The sequence below is a fragment of the Pinus tabuliformis genome, chromosome 7 (genome assembly GCF_031772625.1).
Source record: "Pinus tabuliformis cultivar Carrire ecotype Pingquan chromosome 7, CPIR1, whole genome shotgun sequence".
Classification (NCBI taxonomy): domain Eukaryota; kingdom Viridiplantae; phylum Streptophyta; class Pinopsida; order Pinales; family Pinaceae; genus Pinus; species Pinus tabuliformis.
The window spans coordinates 1,176,026,037-1,176,042,998 of NC_142293.1; the positions used below are offsets into that span (position 1 = coordinate 1,176,026,037).

The window sequence follows — 16,962 nt, forward strand, 5'->3', positions numbered from 1 at the left end:
CACACATGCATGCAAGATGCTCATTGTTCACCAAAATGGAAGGACTGTACATAAAATATTCACATGTATGATTACTTTCTTCTTGCCATATTAGTAAAAAGACTCTAGCTCAACATTTTTCAAATGGTTCCATTTAGAGAAAAGTATAGGAATAAAATAGTAGTATTATAGCGCTGGCAATCAGACAAAAACAATGAGCTACAAATTTTGTCAATGCAAAATCTGACCTTCCCAAATTGTGACTACCAATAAATGTTAAAGCATCCCAACAAGCTTGTAACTCCTTTCCTACAGGTGCAACATGACAAAACTTTAGAAGGCAAGAAATAATGGTATATTAGCCTTCAAAATCTAGACAATCTACAAGGAGTTTAATAAGCATTGGTATTAGATGATCTGAAACCCTTGGATCACAAATAAAAGAGAGAAACCTGAATACCTGAAACCCAACGTCGAAAGCCCATATCTGTTCATATTCTATCCTTTCTCACACGCATTTGTGCCCGAAAACAATTAACTGTTCTCCGAATTGGATGATACTTACTTACCATATTTGAAATTACATGCAGCTGTCGTTTGATTTCCTGGAAAGCTGGCTACTTGCGCTTCCAAAGGCATCAATTTGTACCGAGGGGGGCGTGCCAAGGTTTAAGGAAATCGTTCTTTATCAAGGTTGTCATGGCCTCCCTGGTAGAAAATTATAACTTGAAACTTTGAATTTTCTTTACTGGTAAACGAACGAAAAGATTACTTGACTTCACTTTATTGTAGACTGTTAGAACTTTCATTAAAAATCCAAGCACCATACTCACTTTCGGGCTAGTCTATCAACTTAACTGGTTGGCCAATTTTTAGAATATTCCAAAATGGAACAAATAAGAATGAGTTCAATTGAGGTGAGTCTTTTGACTTCACTTCTGTCTACCTGTTCCGGCGAAATAAGATTCTTTCTTAAAACAAAAAGGTGCCTAGATGAGTAACTGTCCATCTCTATGTGTTCGAATTTCAAGGCATGTTGTTGTTATTTAAAATATTTTAATCTAAATATGGGATAACATAGTTAACTTCTGCTTCTCAAATATACAAGCAACTGAATCAACCCTTGATTACTGATAAAATTTACTGTCTGCTCATATTCTTTACTGTCCGTCGTAAGACCCAGGACTACCGGGCTTCCGAATTTACCGTTGCTCGAAAGTCATTTATTCTTACGACGATAGAGTCGGTACCGCTGCTGGCAGAATGTCCAGTTTTTCGTTGGTTTCTTCACAGACACAACAGGTGAGAGCAGCGTTGTCTTCTGGACTGATTAGATGAGGAATATTCGAGAGGAATTCTGCTATTTCCCCCTGTTCCTTCGCTAAAAAGATTTTTAAAGTGGCTGTCTGCAGCAGCTTTGACTTGGGTGAAGCCTTTGCTGACATGGCTCTCTGTTGTCCTTATTTTGGAGATGTGGTTCCTGGATAGCCTGGCTCTGTATTGTCCGTGGAAGAAGGAGGTGTTCCAATCCCCTGCCTTTAGCCACAGTCTCCTGGATTTGATTCGCCAATATTCTTCTTCTTTTCGGAATGATTGATATGTAGAAGATTGGGGCTTTATTTCTTGTTCCAGAAGTTCAGCTGTGATTTCTTTGCTTTCCATTTCCGTTTGTAAAGTCTCCAAAGTGTATACTGCCTCTTTCCTTATGCTGGTTGGAGTAGGGACTGGTTTCCTTATCCACTCCTTCAGTGCTTGTTTTGTGGCTTTCAATTTTTGTTCCCACACAAAGCTTGAGGACCCTGAGAATGTGTTGGCCTAGGCTTCTTTAACAGTTTCAAAAAATCCTTCTCTCTCAATCCATAAAGGGCTGAAGCGGAATGGTAGAGGACCTAGATCTTCTTTGTCTTCAAGGAGCAGCTCGATCGGCTTGTGGTCAGAGGTCAGCTTGGGTAAAATTTTTGTTTTGATTATCTTTTTATCCATAATAAGGGAACCTTGGACCAGAAATCGGTCCAATCGAGCAGAGATATGCTCTGGCCCAGATCTATTGTTGGACCAGGTATATAGGCCGCGAATGGGAATGAAGTCTAATAGATCCCATTGCTGCACTAGTTCTTCCACAAAGGCCAGCATAGGATCTCTATTGTTGGAGCCGCCCCTTTTCTCTTTTGATTTCAGAACTATATTAAGATCACCTGCTAGGATTATGTTGCTTGGAGTATGCTGGTCTAAAAATGCTGAGAGGGAGGTCCAGCATTCTCTTTTTTCAGAGTAAGTGACAGGAACATAAAGATTAAATAGAGAGATAGTCAGCTTACTTGCACATTGTGTCAGCTCCGTGAATATCCAATGCTGAGTTTCATGAGATTTTTTGAGCGAAAAAGAATCTTCTGTCCAGAGAGTTGCCAGCCCTCCAGAAGAGCCCCTTGAACTTACTGCTTTGCCTGCACTTTTCTTCCACTTTGACTTGTTGATGTCTAGAAGCGCTCAGCCTTCTATCTTCATCTCTTGGAGCATGAGGATATGTGTAGGTTCTATTTTCAGGAGGTCCATGACTGCTTCAGCTTTGGAGGCATTCCCCAATCCTCTGCAGTTCCAAGAGGCGAGCTTCATTATTTACTTGAGAGGGGGTATAGGGCCTCCCTTAGAAGGCCTTGGTCTGGTGTTTCTTCCAATGGAAATTTCTATGGTGGACTGACTACCTTGGACTTTGAGTCTCTCAGCCTCCTCTTCCCTTATTTCTTTGCGGAATTTCCTTCCTACTCTTCTGGAGGGGCACTCAAAGGTTTTATCCTCTGAAGAACCCACACTATCTACTAGTTTTTTCGTTGTTACTTCAACATAAGATGGGTTGGAGGGGCTACCATGCGAGGCCTCAGCCTGTGTAGCTTCTTCCCCTACTTTGTTTAATGGAGGGTCTTCTATATTTGCCTGGTGTTCCTGAATCGTACTTGTTGGGTCGCTCTAAGCTTTTTCAATGTCATTCGAGGTTGCATCCATTTCTTGATTGTTCTTGGAACTGCCTGGAGCTCCAGAGGTATGCCTTTTTCCATTTCCTTTTTTTTGATGGGCAGTCTTTCGGACTACCATCCATTGATCCTCGTTTATTTTGTCTGCTTGATCCTCTGCTTTTTTCTTGCAGTGCTTTGCAAAATGGCCGTGACCATGGCAGTGTCTGCATTTGAAAGGGAGCTGTTCATAATCCAGTTCCTGGATGTGTGTCCACCCAGCAACAGTGAGCTTTATTGCTTCAGGCAAACCCTCTTCTAGGTCAACCTCTACACAGATTCGGGCGCATGAGTACTGATCTTTCCTTGCTGCCTGATCTATGTATTTTCTGAGCGCATTACCAATGATCTGGAAGGTTTTTTGATTCCAGCAGTGGAGGGGCAAATGGGGAAGTCACACCCACACCGGGACAACGGAGGGGACATCCTGAGAGGGATCAAAGTCGGGAGACCATTTGTTTAGATACAGGCCTTGTGGTCCCATGAAATAAGGGCCATTTCTAAAGATGAGACTTCTATCATCCGGGTTCTCAAAGACAAATACGAAGAACCCTTTGCCCACAAAATAGCTCTTGACTCCGTCTTTAATCAATGGAGACCAGTTTCTTTGGGTCCAGTCCTCAACCGATTTTGGAGAAGGCCAGAGGCCCGTAAACTGGCCTATTAACCCTCTCTCCGCGAGGTTCAGTGCAGCCTTACATGTTTCTTTTTTAGGAAGGGCAACCGTAGGAATCGAATCAAGTTTCTTGACAAACTTCTGTTGGCTAGCCGTGGGAGGTCGCTTCGAGCTTGCGGCAATCAATGCTTTGAATGCATAAATCTCCGGAGGCGGGTTGAGAGGAGGGGGAAGGCCCCTGCTGGATTCCATGGGAGAGTCTCTACAACTCTACATCCGCGGGGCCGCGCTGGCTTGCTCCCGAAAGCCTAGGCTCTTCGATCTATCAAGCAGGCAGGTTTTACCAAAAAAAAATTCTGAGAGATCCTCTGTTGCAGCTTGGAAGGCCGAAGAAGGTTTTCGGCTGAGAGCTCCTCTGTTGCAGCGTGGAAGGCCGAAGCTGGCCTGCGGCTACAAGCGCACTGTAGACGGCGGCTAGGTCTTCAACAGGTCCGGAAGCACACCATTATTATTGGGAATTTTGATTATGGATTTCTCATTGAAAAAAATTTAACTATCAAACAACCTTTTGATTTTATATTTATTTGTGACATATACATGGAACATAACGCAAAGGCATATCTCTTATCCAAATATGGTGTTCAACAAGTTTTTGGGAGATGGCATATTCGAGAGACCATAGATGGGAGCATGGAAAATTTTTGGGGCTAATATTCGCAAGTGGGCTAATTTTCCACGATTTTTCCAAAAAAAAATCGCCAAATTCCATTTTTTATAAAAATGATTCGCCCAAATTTTACAATATAAAATTATTTTACCTTAAAAATCGCAAACATTATATAGAGAGTATATTTAAAATCATTATAAATTTGGATACTTTTACAAATACATCAATAAACATTTTATAGTTTTCATATTAGGGACTAGTCACCAATGTTTTAAACTTCAAGATAATTTTCCATCCTTAAAATTTTCCGTAGATGGAAGGATCTCGGAATTGGATCACCCTCTTTTCATCACATGACAATTTTTTTCTTATCGGGACTCTTTTGCTATAGTATTTACATGAGCTCTTTATAGTTTTGGTTATTTTGTGATGTATGATATAGTTAAATTATGTATCCAAAGTCCTTTTTTTTTTCATTTTTGTGATATATTGATATATATGTACTTGTCCCTTGAACATGATTTTAAGAGGGTTGTTTTCTCTATACATGGAGAGGCCTAGGTCTGTAGTTTTTTTGGTGCACACAAAACAGTACAGATTTTTTCATAGACTCTATATGTGTCTCTTTGTGAAATGAGGACACTATGTAACTCTTTATTGTCTTAATAAAAAGTTTGATTTCTCTGCGGATTTTTTTTAAATACTGAAAAACTTAATATTATAAACCTTATTATTATAATCTCTAATATTAAAAATCAATATCCTAATTAATATTATAAACACTAAAAAGCCATATTATAAAATCTAACATTCTAAACCCTAATATTACAAACTCTATATCACAAACACAATATTATAAAACTTATAAACCCTAATATTACAAACTCTATATAACAAACACAATATTTTAAAACCATTATTATAAACCCTAATATTAAGCCCGATATTATAAATCTAATATTTTTGAGACAGATTTTTGGCCATAATCACATAAAAATTCATTTGTCGACGCCTTTTGAACCAAAAAGTGTGGTTCATCGTGAAGACAAGATGAAGAACCAGATTGGGGGATAAGTTAAATAGAGATAGATCATTCAAATGGTGGTTAGAAAGAAACAACTATAATTGACCACAGGGACACGACAACAACTATATTTGACTGGTCCAAGGGTTAGTTAATTCATTAATTAATTTGTTAGATATAATAATTTTTAATTCATATGAACCTAAATAAATCTAAATTAAAAATATATTTTTAACCTAGGAACTATAATCATAATTTTTATTAATTTTTTTAGAAATAATCATTTTTAATTCGTATCAACCTAAATAAATCTAATTTAAAAATATTTTTTAACCTAGGAACTATAATCATAATATTTTCATTACCCTCATTATCTTTACTAATAAAAAGAATTAAATAACTCATAATAATATAGTATATTATGTTTATTCTAATTAGTTAATTTTATTACTTAGCCCACTTTTATATAACCAAATATGAATAATTTTTATTAAAAATATATAAACTCGTAATAATTCCAACCTAGGAGATATTATGGTATTAACTAGAATAAATTTGTTAAATTAAGACTTTTGTGATGCATCATAGGTTTATGAGAAGAGTCTTCAGCGAAAATCACATCTAAATTCATATTGTCGACCTCTTTTGAACCAACGAGTGTGTGTGGGATGAGTTGAAGAAACAAATCAAGACTGCATGTTAAATAGGGAGAGCAGTTCATCCAAAAGCTATATTTGACTGGAAAACGGTTAAATTGACTGGGCAACTAGATTGGACCACTTGTTGCTAAGTAACGGCTACATTTGACTGGGTAACGGGACCAAGGGTTAAGAAAGGCAAAATTAATTAGTTAATTAAATTTTTTTAATTTATTAATTATTTATTATTATTATTTTATGCAAATGGCTAGTTAATTAGTTTAAGGATTATTTTGTTATATTCATTAAATAGTCAAGAACCATAACCTAATAATAAGTTCATTAAATATTGTTGAAACCAACTAATTGACTAAACCATTTATCAATGATTAATGAATTAAAAGGAAAAATTAAAAATTAAAATAAATAACATTTAAATTGGTTGAAAAAACTCATATTAAATTAAAGCGGTTGGATAATTGACGATTTTCACTCCTTATATATATATATATATATATATATATATATATATATATATATATACTAAGAGGGGTTGGCGGAAATTAAATCATTAGAAAGCTAATTTCTTATAATTATCACCCTAAAGATGAGCAATAACCTGTACAAATAGTTAGTTAATTAATCTAAGGGTCAGTTAATATATTTAGTACCCTAAAAATATAAAGTATGTATATAATTACTAATAACCATAACTTATTAATAGATACATTTAATATTATCTAAATGAATAAATTCAAATGAAATAAGAAAAGTTAAAATAGATATCTTATTACATTAGTTAAATAATTAATTATAGGAATCCAACCTAAATGAAAATTAATTAACCTCGAAAGAATATAGTTTCTTTACGAGGCAAGTTTAATCCAAATTAGTTTCACTTAAACAATTGGTTCTGAACTTTTAATTTAGGAGTGACAAAAATTAAAATTGAATAAAAGCTCAAGAGACAAGACAGAAAAAGAGGAAATGAGATGATTAGGAAGATGGCGGGAAAAAAAAGAGGAACTATCAGCAAAGAACAACTAAGGAATGGGGGAAGAGGGGTAAAAACAGCTAGGAAGAGAGGGCAGGGATCCAGCAACTGCTAATTTTCCATCCATCATCTCTATTAAGATTCCTAGGCCTTTTTTCAATTTCAATGGCCTCCCTAAATTTCCGATGATGAAAAGGAGTAATCATGGCAATGACATGGGCCTCCTCAATACATATGTGATGCTTGGTATTTCCCGCATGTTCTGCCAAGGCAGAAGACCTGGTCCCCCCATGTTTAATGTCAGTTGTGTGTTCATGAATCCTTTGATTAATAGAGCACCCTGTTTCACCAACATATGGTGTCCCACAGGAGCAAGGAATAACATAGACACCTTTCATATCCTTGGGGTCAATGGGGTCTTTCACAAATCTTAGGGACCTACGAATGGCGTTCAGGGGTCTAAAGGTAGAGGGAACATCATGCTTTCTAAGGATCCTTGCAATTTTATCCGTGGTCCCTTGGATGAAGGGGAGATTAATGTGTGAGACTTGATCCTTAGGGTCTCCCTTAGCCTTAGGATCTTTATAGGCTTTTATGAAAGATTTCAGACCTTGCTGCCTACTATAATCATTATTAAAAAGACGTTAATTACGAAATAAATTGGTTAACTCTTTTAGTCAAATTATTAATTGAAAGAAAAATATATTAAGGGAACAGTAAGAAATAAACCTAAATGATAATCAATTAATTAGTTGATTCACTATCTAAAATACATGATTATAATTTTAAACTGATTTATTTATATATCAAATTACTATGTAAAAATATACTAAAATTTTAGAACTTAAACTCAAAGATTCAATAAATAATAAGGGTTTTTTTTTTTTCTTTTATTATCCAATTATAAATGAAAGTAAGTAAATTAATATGAATAAATACGATAAATAAAGGTCACGAGAAACCAAAAAACAACAGAACAATAGAACAAAAAATACACACAATGAAGAAGACGAAGGAAAAAAGTAGAAAGGAAACAAAAGGAAAAAAGGGAGGGTGTGGGCAGTGGGGGGGCTAAGAGGAAAGGGCAAGGATCCAACAGCTACTAATATTATAGTCATCGTCCCTATTGAAATTTCTCCACCTCCTTTTGATTTCTATGGCCTCCCTAAACTTCTGATGATGAAAATGAGCAGTCTTAACAATAACCTTAGCCTCCTTAATACATATATGATGCTTAGTATTCTCTATGTGCTTAGCCAAGGCTAAAGTCTGGGTCCTCCCATGCTTCATGTCAGCTACGTGATCCTGAATCCTCTGATTAATAGAGCGCCGAGTTTCACCAACATAGGAGGTCCCACATGAATAGGGAATGACATAAACACCTTTCATGTCCTTGAGGTCAACCAGGTCTTTAACAGATTTAATGGAGCTACGAATGGTGTTGAGGGGTCTAAAGATAGAGGGAACATTATGATTCCTCAGGATTCTTGCAATTCTGTCAGTGGTCCCTTGAATGAAAGGGAGATGCACCCTGAGGGTCGATCTATGGGGTCTTCTTTAACCTTGGAACCTTTTTCAACTTTGAGGAAGGCTTTTAAACCTTACTGCATAATATAACCATTATTAACAAAAACATTAAGAAGATGGGATTTCTTTTTATCAAGGTTATCTTCATCATAGATTCTCAATGCACGAGTAGCAAGCGTGTTGAGAACACCCCATTTTTTAGCATGTAAATGATGAGAGTTTGCATGAAGATACTGCTCAGTATGAGTCTTCTTCCAAAATACCTGGTGGGAGAAAGAACAATCATCCTTCTTCGAAATGAGAACATCAAGGAAAGGTAGACACCCATCAACTTCCTGCTCCATAGTGAACTTTATTGAGGAAGATTGATTGTTGAGATGTTGAAAAAATTGATCTAACTCATCATGGCCATGAGGCTAGATGACATGAGTATCATCCAAAAATACTTTTCATAGCTTAGATAGGAGATGGGTTGATGCCAAAGCCTTGGATTCAAAGTCTTCCATAAAAATATTAGCAACAATAGGGGACAAGGGGCAGCCTATGGCCACCCCACATGTCTGCTCATAGAATTCCCCTTCAAAGCCAAAAAAAGTAGAGGTAAGACAAATCTCTACTAAATGAGTTGTATCAGGGTCAGTGAGCTGATTGATGACATCAATGGCCTCATTTATAGGAATGCAAGGGTAAAGAGAAACCACATCAAAACTAACAAGAATGTCCCTAGGATCACACTTTATGGCCTTTTAACTCATTGACAAATGAAGAAGTGTCTTTGACAAAAGATTCTGTAAGCCCAACAAGGGGTTTAAGCTTCAAGGTAAGATATTTTTCTAAGAGTTAGGTGGGCCCTCCTATGATGTTGACAATAGGTCTCAGGGGGCCCCATGCTTGTGGATCATTGGAAGCCCATAGATCATAGGAGTGATGGGGCTACTGTCAATAAGTTTGTGACTGAAGGAACCCATAGTGTTGCTATACTAAATGGCTAGAGAAACAGTCCTAGAGATCCTTTTTAGGGGATTTTTATTAAGCTTTTTGTAGCTTCCATTATTACAAAGATGATCCAACATCTTCCTACGATAATCCTCTTTGTCAAGGATAACAAAAGCTCCACCTTTATCGGCTTTTAGAATGACTATGTCATTGTTCAATAATAAATCTAATATTATACACCCTAATATTATACTCAATATTAAACACCTTATATATTAAACGCATTATTTTATAAATCTTAATATTAAAATCTCTATACTATAACTCCAATATAAAATCCAATATTATAAACCTTAATATTAAACTAAATATTATAAACCCTATATATTATATTCTAATATTAGAAAAACACAAATACTAATATTAAACCCAATATTATAACTTTTATCCAACTCACTCTACAATTTAATTTATATGGGAAAATTCGATAAATATGTCTATTTTTTAAAACAATAAACTTATATATTTGTAAAACATTAATAAGAAAAAACAAATTATATAATAATTTATATGTTACCAGGTTAATCTAATATAGAGTTAATATTTTAGTAAAGATTGTCATCATATCAAAATTTATAAATATAAGTAAACTTCCAAATATATAATATTATTTGGACTAGATAATTAATCTCTAATAATACGGAATTTTCAATTCAATAATACTAGCATTATTCTTATAAATCATTAACCTCATATATACACAATAAATAATTAAAAAAATATTAATATGTTTGAATCTTTGAATTAAGTTGCTTTGTGATAATATACTAAATCAAAACACATTGGTTGCTTCAAAGCTATTACTTTAGTACCGATTGAGTTGCCCTTGAAACATGTTATAAATTTAATATTAAATGTATTCGTATTCTTTTTTAATTAATTAATTAATTAATTAAATTTTAAAAAATATAAAAATAAATAAATATCTTTTACTAAAAAATATTTCTGAATCAAAATATCATATTAAATGTTTTCCCAATAAAAAAAATACTTTTTCTTTTTCATACATATATATAAAAATATATTCAATAAAATTTTTAAATAAAAAAAAAAATAAATTTGTCCATAACATTTTCCTTTCCTCATTTCAAAAAGTTATAACCGAGTCCAAAATGAAACTACAATTGAAATTTCCATTTCCATGGATAAAATGGAAGTGTAACCTTTTAAAAAATTCAGGGTCAATGTTTTATAATAAAGAATTATATTTCCTAAATAAATTTTTATTAAAAAAATTAATAAAATTTCCAAATAAAAAAAAACTCAATTGTTCTCGTTATAAACTCTTTTATCATTTAAATTCTTCATTTCGAAAACATTTACTAGCTCGTCAAAAAAATTCTATCATTTAAACTTTCATTAACAAAAATAAACTATAAGTTTTATGAAAATTTCCGAATAAAATATTATGATCAATGTTTTCATAATAAAAAAGTTATACTTCTTAAATATATTCTTCTTATTAGTCCCTGCCATGTCGCAATGGCCAGGGATTAAAATAATCCATATGCGATGCTATAACATTAATTCGAAGCGCTATGTTATTAATTGACGTGGATTATTGCAGGGTGATCAAAGTTTTCAAAATGCGACGGTGTTTGCCATTGTCGGGATAACCAAAGTTTTGAAAAGTGACCGTGTTTGCCATCTTATTTGGCCTCTTCCCGAGGCGGAAGAGGCTGGACCATAGGTTTATTTTGCTTTACCCTGTTTATTATTTGTGGCGATCAAAGAGTTCATATTAATGTTAAGGTATGTTAACATTAGTTCGTGTTTGTTTGCAGGTTGGCTAGTATATTAGCAGGTTTGAACATATTGGCAGGTGTTGTGCATGCAGGGGGTGTAGGTGTCCATGCATGGTGGTGCAAGTGTGCTGCTAGCCTCCCTCCCTTGTTTCCTAATTGAATTGATTGGGTTGGCAAAGCCTTTCCTCAATTGGAAATTGGATGGTCTTTCATGTCAGTCAAAGGAGAGCTCGAGGAGATAGCAGTCGATACACTATGGGTGATTTGGCTAAGAAACCAGTATGTGGGACGCGAAATGTCAGGCATATTATGAGGCAGGCTAGTTTGGAATAGCCCACTGAGAGCTCTGAGACGCAAACAACTTCTCTTTCAAATCCAAGATCTAGGACGACAGTTGCATAGATGGCTCAGAAAAGTGAATACCTGTCTTAATCGCTAACCCGGGATCGAATAGGTATCTTGCGCTGTCACATAAAGGACTACTACTTAATGAAATGAAATTGAAGCAAGCCAGTGAATTTATATGCAGAAGACTACACTATGGATGAGAGCGTCGTTCATTCATATTAAGACATGGTGAACTGCAAGAAGCGATAAGGAAAGGGCGAAGAACAAGCCTCCAATTTCTTCTATTCGGATAAGAAGTCAGCCACTTACTTAACTGTGAACACCAACAACATATGAGAGTCTGCAGCACCAGAGTCTTCACCTTCGCGAGTTCACAGCTTGGGCGGCAAGGAAGAGTGACTGCAAGGTCTGGCAGACAGACTACTGAGTTCATCAGCGTCAGCCCAGGTTGGGATACCGGGCGGGGCACATAAATGGATTTCTTTACTTTTTACAGTACAGAAAGAGGCCATTTCATGAAGTCTCTTGCCTTTGCTTCCCAACATCTGCTTCCCAGAGAGCTGCATGTCAATCCCAGCTTCAACTTCTCAGCTTCCCAGAGAGCTGAATGTCAGTCCCAGACTTTGTTTCTTGCATCTTCTTCTTGCATATGCTCTATGGAGGACAGGAATTGGAGCAAGGGTGATTCCTTGGGCGAGAGCTAATCTCAAACATGCTGCACAGATGCTCATCATCTCTACAAGTAAGTCAATGATTATGTTGAATAATGGATATTCCCATGTTGCAGTTGCTTAATTTTCGTTAGTTTCTATCAATGTTTTTACATGACAATTTTGCAGATTGCATTAATCTACTATTATAATCTTAAACTACTTTACTAAAATGCTTGAATAGTTATTCATTCATCCATGCTTTGATCAATAAATCTTAATTATTGAATTCTTTGCTTATAGTATTTTGCTTGGTCTCGGAAAAATGCTACATCTTTTTCCATTTTCATTGCCACTCTCATTCATCTGGTTAATTGGGCTGACCTCTCTTGTTATGATGATTAGGGCATGCTGATGTTGTGTTGTATGTACTTTTATTGTAGCGGATAAGACCATTCTCAGGTCTCCACGGAGAAATGCCTTCCATGAACAAATGGAAAATCAAGCCGCTGAGTGTTGCCATTTTTGAAAGATAGAATCACCTCTTGCAGAGACCACCTATGCCGTTATAGTAGACATGAAGAACACAGGTCTCTAGGGCTTGAATTTATCATATTATTTTCTCTTTTCTGAACCATTTGAAAATTTCTATGTAATTATGAACTCAAAAGGTGGCATAAAAAAGGAAAAAAAAGGGAACTGATAACCGACCTGATCAATTGCAGAGGGCTTTTTCCTATGGTGAAAAGTAGAAACCAGTATTGCCAAGGCATGAACATGATTCATACTAACAACAAATTGATCCTGCAACATCCTGGCACGCTCATCGGACATACTAACCAGCACCTCGTTTCTCCTTTCAATGATATCAGTATTCATGGAACGATAGATATACAGAGATACTATGAATGCAACCAAAGCCCATATAGCCAATGCCTTTGTGTGCCATGTTTGTCCAGTCTGTGGACAGGCTGACGAATTTTGCTTCTTTGCAAATCTCGACCACCACTTGACAGCTTGACAGCTAACTTTGTGGAACCACCACCATTATGGTTCATATTCATGTTCTTATTTGCAGAAGCAGAGAGTAAGCCAGTGCCATTAGTTAACATCTTGGCTTCCAGGGAGCAAGTCATAATGTTACACATTTGAAGATAAACTCCCCCAAGTCAAATGACAGTGAAATTTTAGTACATTAAGATAGTAGTTGTAGTTTAACCTCAGCCCATGTTCTATTTTTTGACACCAGCTTCCAACCTGAACCAATATAAACTAAACTTACCGTGAAATATGAAATATTAGCAGCTTCTAAGCCATGGTACTTCACAATACTGCTCTTTCGCGATTGAAAGGACCACACCCACCTGGGATTCAATATGGATAGCCTGATTCTGACGTCAAAGTTGTGATTTTAGGGGGGTTAGTATCATTGCAACTGATAGTATCCAAAAGCCCACACAGAGAAAAGACTGACCTTAAATTCAACCAACAATGATCATTCTTGGGGCAATTAAGAGCGCTTAATAAGCAAAAAGAAGACATCAAAACCGGAATGGACGAATTTATAAAACTAGAATTCCATTACCACATGAGATTCAAAGCGCTGGTGGACGTAATAAGGCATGTTTAATAAGGCATTTGGTATGCATGCAGGTTGTTGTTCAGCGTGAGCCATACGTGGTTGTGTTTATCATGACAAAACAATCATGTGGGTGTCGCTACGCTTCTCCACGTACTTCCTTATTGCTTTGACACTAGCAAAGGACGGTGGGACCTTCCCTTGTGACATGGCATCTTTGGCCTTGCGTGATGTGGCGGGACCTTCATTTGTGACGTGGCGTCTTTGGCCTTGCGTGATGTGACTGGATTCAAGAAGTGTCGTGCAATATAGTTCGGTGGCTGGATTCATGAACTGGCATGCAATATGGTTCTGTGGGTTGGCCACTAAATTATAATACTTCATTGTTGTTCACACCTAAAATAATTCAGTCTTACCATTTCTTTTTCTAATTGGTCATTAATAAGGCTAAATGTCATTATAATCTAGAAATAACAATTTATTTATATATTTGCAATTGGAGGAATCGCAATTATATTTATATATTTGCAATCGGCTTTGTCAAGTGTAAAGAGAGCAACGACATAACATTAAGAACCATTTAAAAATGAGAAATCTCAATTTGTCACTATTTCTTATCAACCCACAATATCAATTAAAAAATGAGAAATCTCAATTTACCATTGTTTCTTATCAACCCAAAATATCAATCATAAGTTACATAATACCAATCAATAACACGTACATATGTAGAAATAAAACAACCTACGTAAATTCAATTACAAACCTGGAAATGTGAGCAATTGAGGCAGCGACCTATCTGCCGAAACAGAGGTACCATGAAACACTGGAATTCAGAAGATTGCGTTATTTCTAGAACTTCCTCCAGTTGTCCCAGGAACAAAACTTCCTTTTGGCTGTTTGTGACAGGCCAATACCTTAGTAGACCCCTAATAACAGTATTCACTAACGTGAAATCATTTTCCACAAACTGAGTGATACAGTGTGATAGTTGTTGATGATAGAAAGCAAGGCATTTAGGCTATGCAGACGCAAAAGAGCTCTGCTTAAAAAGAGTTTATGTTCCTCTTTTAGAGGTAATGCAAAACCATTTATTATGCTACCCAGAATTTCCAACAGCTCACTAATGCCATTGTGTCTCTCAGTTTCATAAATAAATCGATAGAATATGTTGTTAATTGCTTTCCGTATAAATGGTCGATGCATCATATATTTTCCATAAATGCGATGCAATATAGTTTTTGCATACTCTCTCTCTCTAGGGTCTTCAGAATCAAATAGGTTGAGCAATCGTTGTACAAAGAAGCGGTCTATATACCTCTTGGCTAATCTGGGATATTTATCTGCAGAAATTATATATCGCAGCAAGAGTTCATACACTATCTGCAAATGTGGCCATGCAGGATCCATACAGGGATCTTCTTCTTCCCGGTCAAATTTGTCCAATCCTGTACTTTCATGGCAAGCTGGAGGCAAGGAACGAAAAAGATTTGAAGCAAACATTTGGCAATCTCCCCCTGAACTCTTTCTGTGAGTGTGCCTGCTCCATACTGAACATAGTCAACAAGCTCCAGTAAGGTTTGCCGCTTGAACTCTTTGTCTGCAATATTTTCTTTAAGGTTTGAGAAATCATATTTGAGACAGCAAAGATTCAATTTTTTAATCAAGATCCTGTCTTTCAAACCAAGGAACATCTCTCAACAATGGTAAATTTGCAGTGGGGCTTAGACTACCATTGGCAGAATGATCAGATTCAGCATTAATCACATCATTCTCTTTGATTGGAGATGTCAACGGGGTAACTACAGAGTTCAGTGCCACGAAATCCTTCACAAGCTGACAAATCTCAGCTCAGAAGCATATACCACTAACACAATATTCAGCAACAAGCTTCAGCGACTGATCATTATATGGTTTTGTGTTGCCTCGGTTGTAGACATGGGGATCTTTCTCTTCATTCGCAAGCCACTGCTTGTTTCTCTGTCTCGTGTATCCTTAGAACCAATTTAGAAGCATATAAATTTCACTAAAAAACCAACCGTTACAACCACAACTGGAAAAGGTCATCCACAAGCCTATTGTGCCAACTCAGGCGATGCTGCAACATCTGTTGAAGTTTTGGGCTTGCAGAAAGTACCAGCAGGGACAGATAAAGCCAAACAATTTTAAGTTGAAAACACAAAGGGGCAAATCGTAAAGCTAACAAAGAACGCAAGAAATTCGTGAAATTCGGGCCCCTCATTCTCTCTACTTCGGCTCCAAGCTCGTCTTAGTCATCTCTTCTCATGATATGGCAAGGGAGTTTATGAAGACTCATGATCTGCTTTTTGCCAGCAGACCTCCATCAATTGCAGGTAATTACTTGTTGTATAATTATTCGGACGTCGGCTCTGCTCCATATGGCCCTTACTGGAGGCAAATGCGTAAGCTCTGCGTTTGTAGGCCCTTACTGGAGGCAAATGCGTAAGCTCTGTGTTTTACAAACGCAGAGCTCCCAAAGAGCAATAGAGCAAGCAGCATGAACATATATATGAGCGATAAATTGTAAATTCCTTGCAGGGACTGGGACTAATTCATATAATTGCGATTCGTTTCTACATTTCATCTCTGATGTGTGCTGAACTGCTTTTTTTAATTCAATCTTGAAGGTTATAGTGTCTGATGCAAATGTTCCTGGTGAGGGGGAACACAAAGTCATGTCCTATATATGTCTCCAAAGAAACCTCCCTAGTTTCCATCCAAATATGTGTCACTGCTTGTATGGATTAATAAGTGCTCTGATTTCTTAAAAGAATGGTGTTGCTTGAACCTGACATGTGGTATCTTAGGTTAATTGCTTGATATTTTACTAAGACTTATGGTATCTCTTCATTTAGCTAATCATGATTTTATTTGATAACATACATTTACTTTTGTGTATAATTTGTATGATTTTAAAAGCTGCTTTTGCAACTCCAGGATGCAGATTTAATTATGCTGGCATTGGCAACTCATGAAATCCACTTCTCAATTTTAAGAGAGGTTGTTGACTTCTTTGCAACATAAACATTGATATTTTGTTTCCGGATATTCTGGGATTACTATGTAAGAGATAGCTCTGCCTCTGAGTATATACCTGTGGTGATGATACACGTCATCACCTTCCCTGGTCAGCAAGAAAAATGCTACCTTTGTGGTCAGGTTGGTCATTT

At 36.3% G+C, this 16,962-nt stretch overlaps 1 pseudogene; it reads right to left on the bottom strand.

The window, feature by feature from the left end:
• Window positions 1-14,525: 14,525 nt before the first annotated feature.
• On the bottom strand, window positions 14,526-16,013 carry LOC149251642 (serine/threonine protein phosphatase 2A 57 kDa regulatory subunit B' beta isoform pseudogene; annotated as a pseudogene).
• Between the last annotated feature and the right edge of the window lie 949 nt (window positions 16,014-16,962).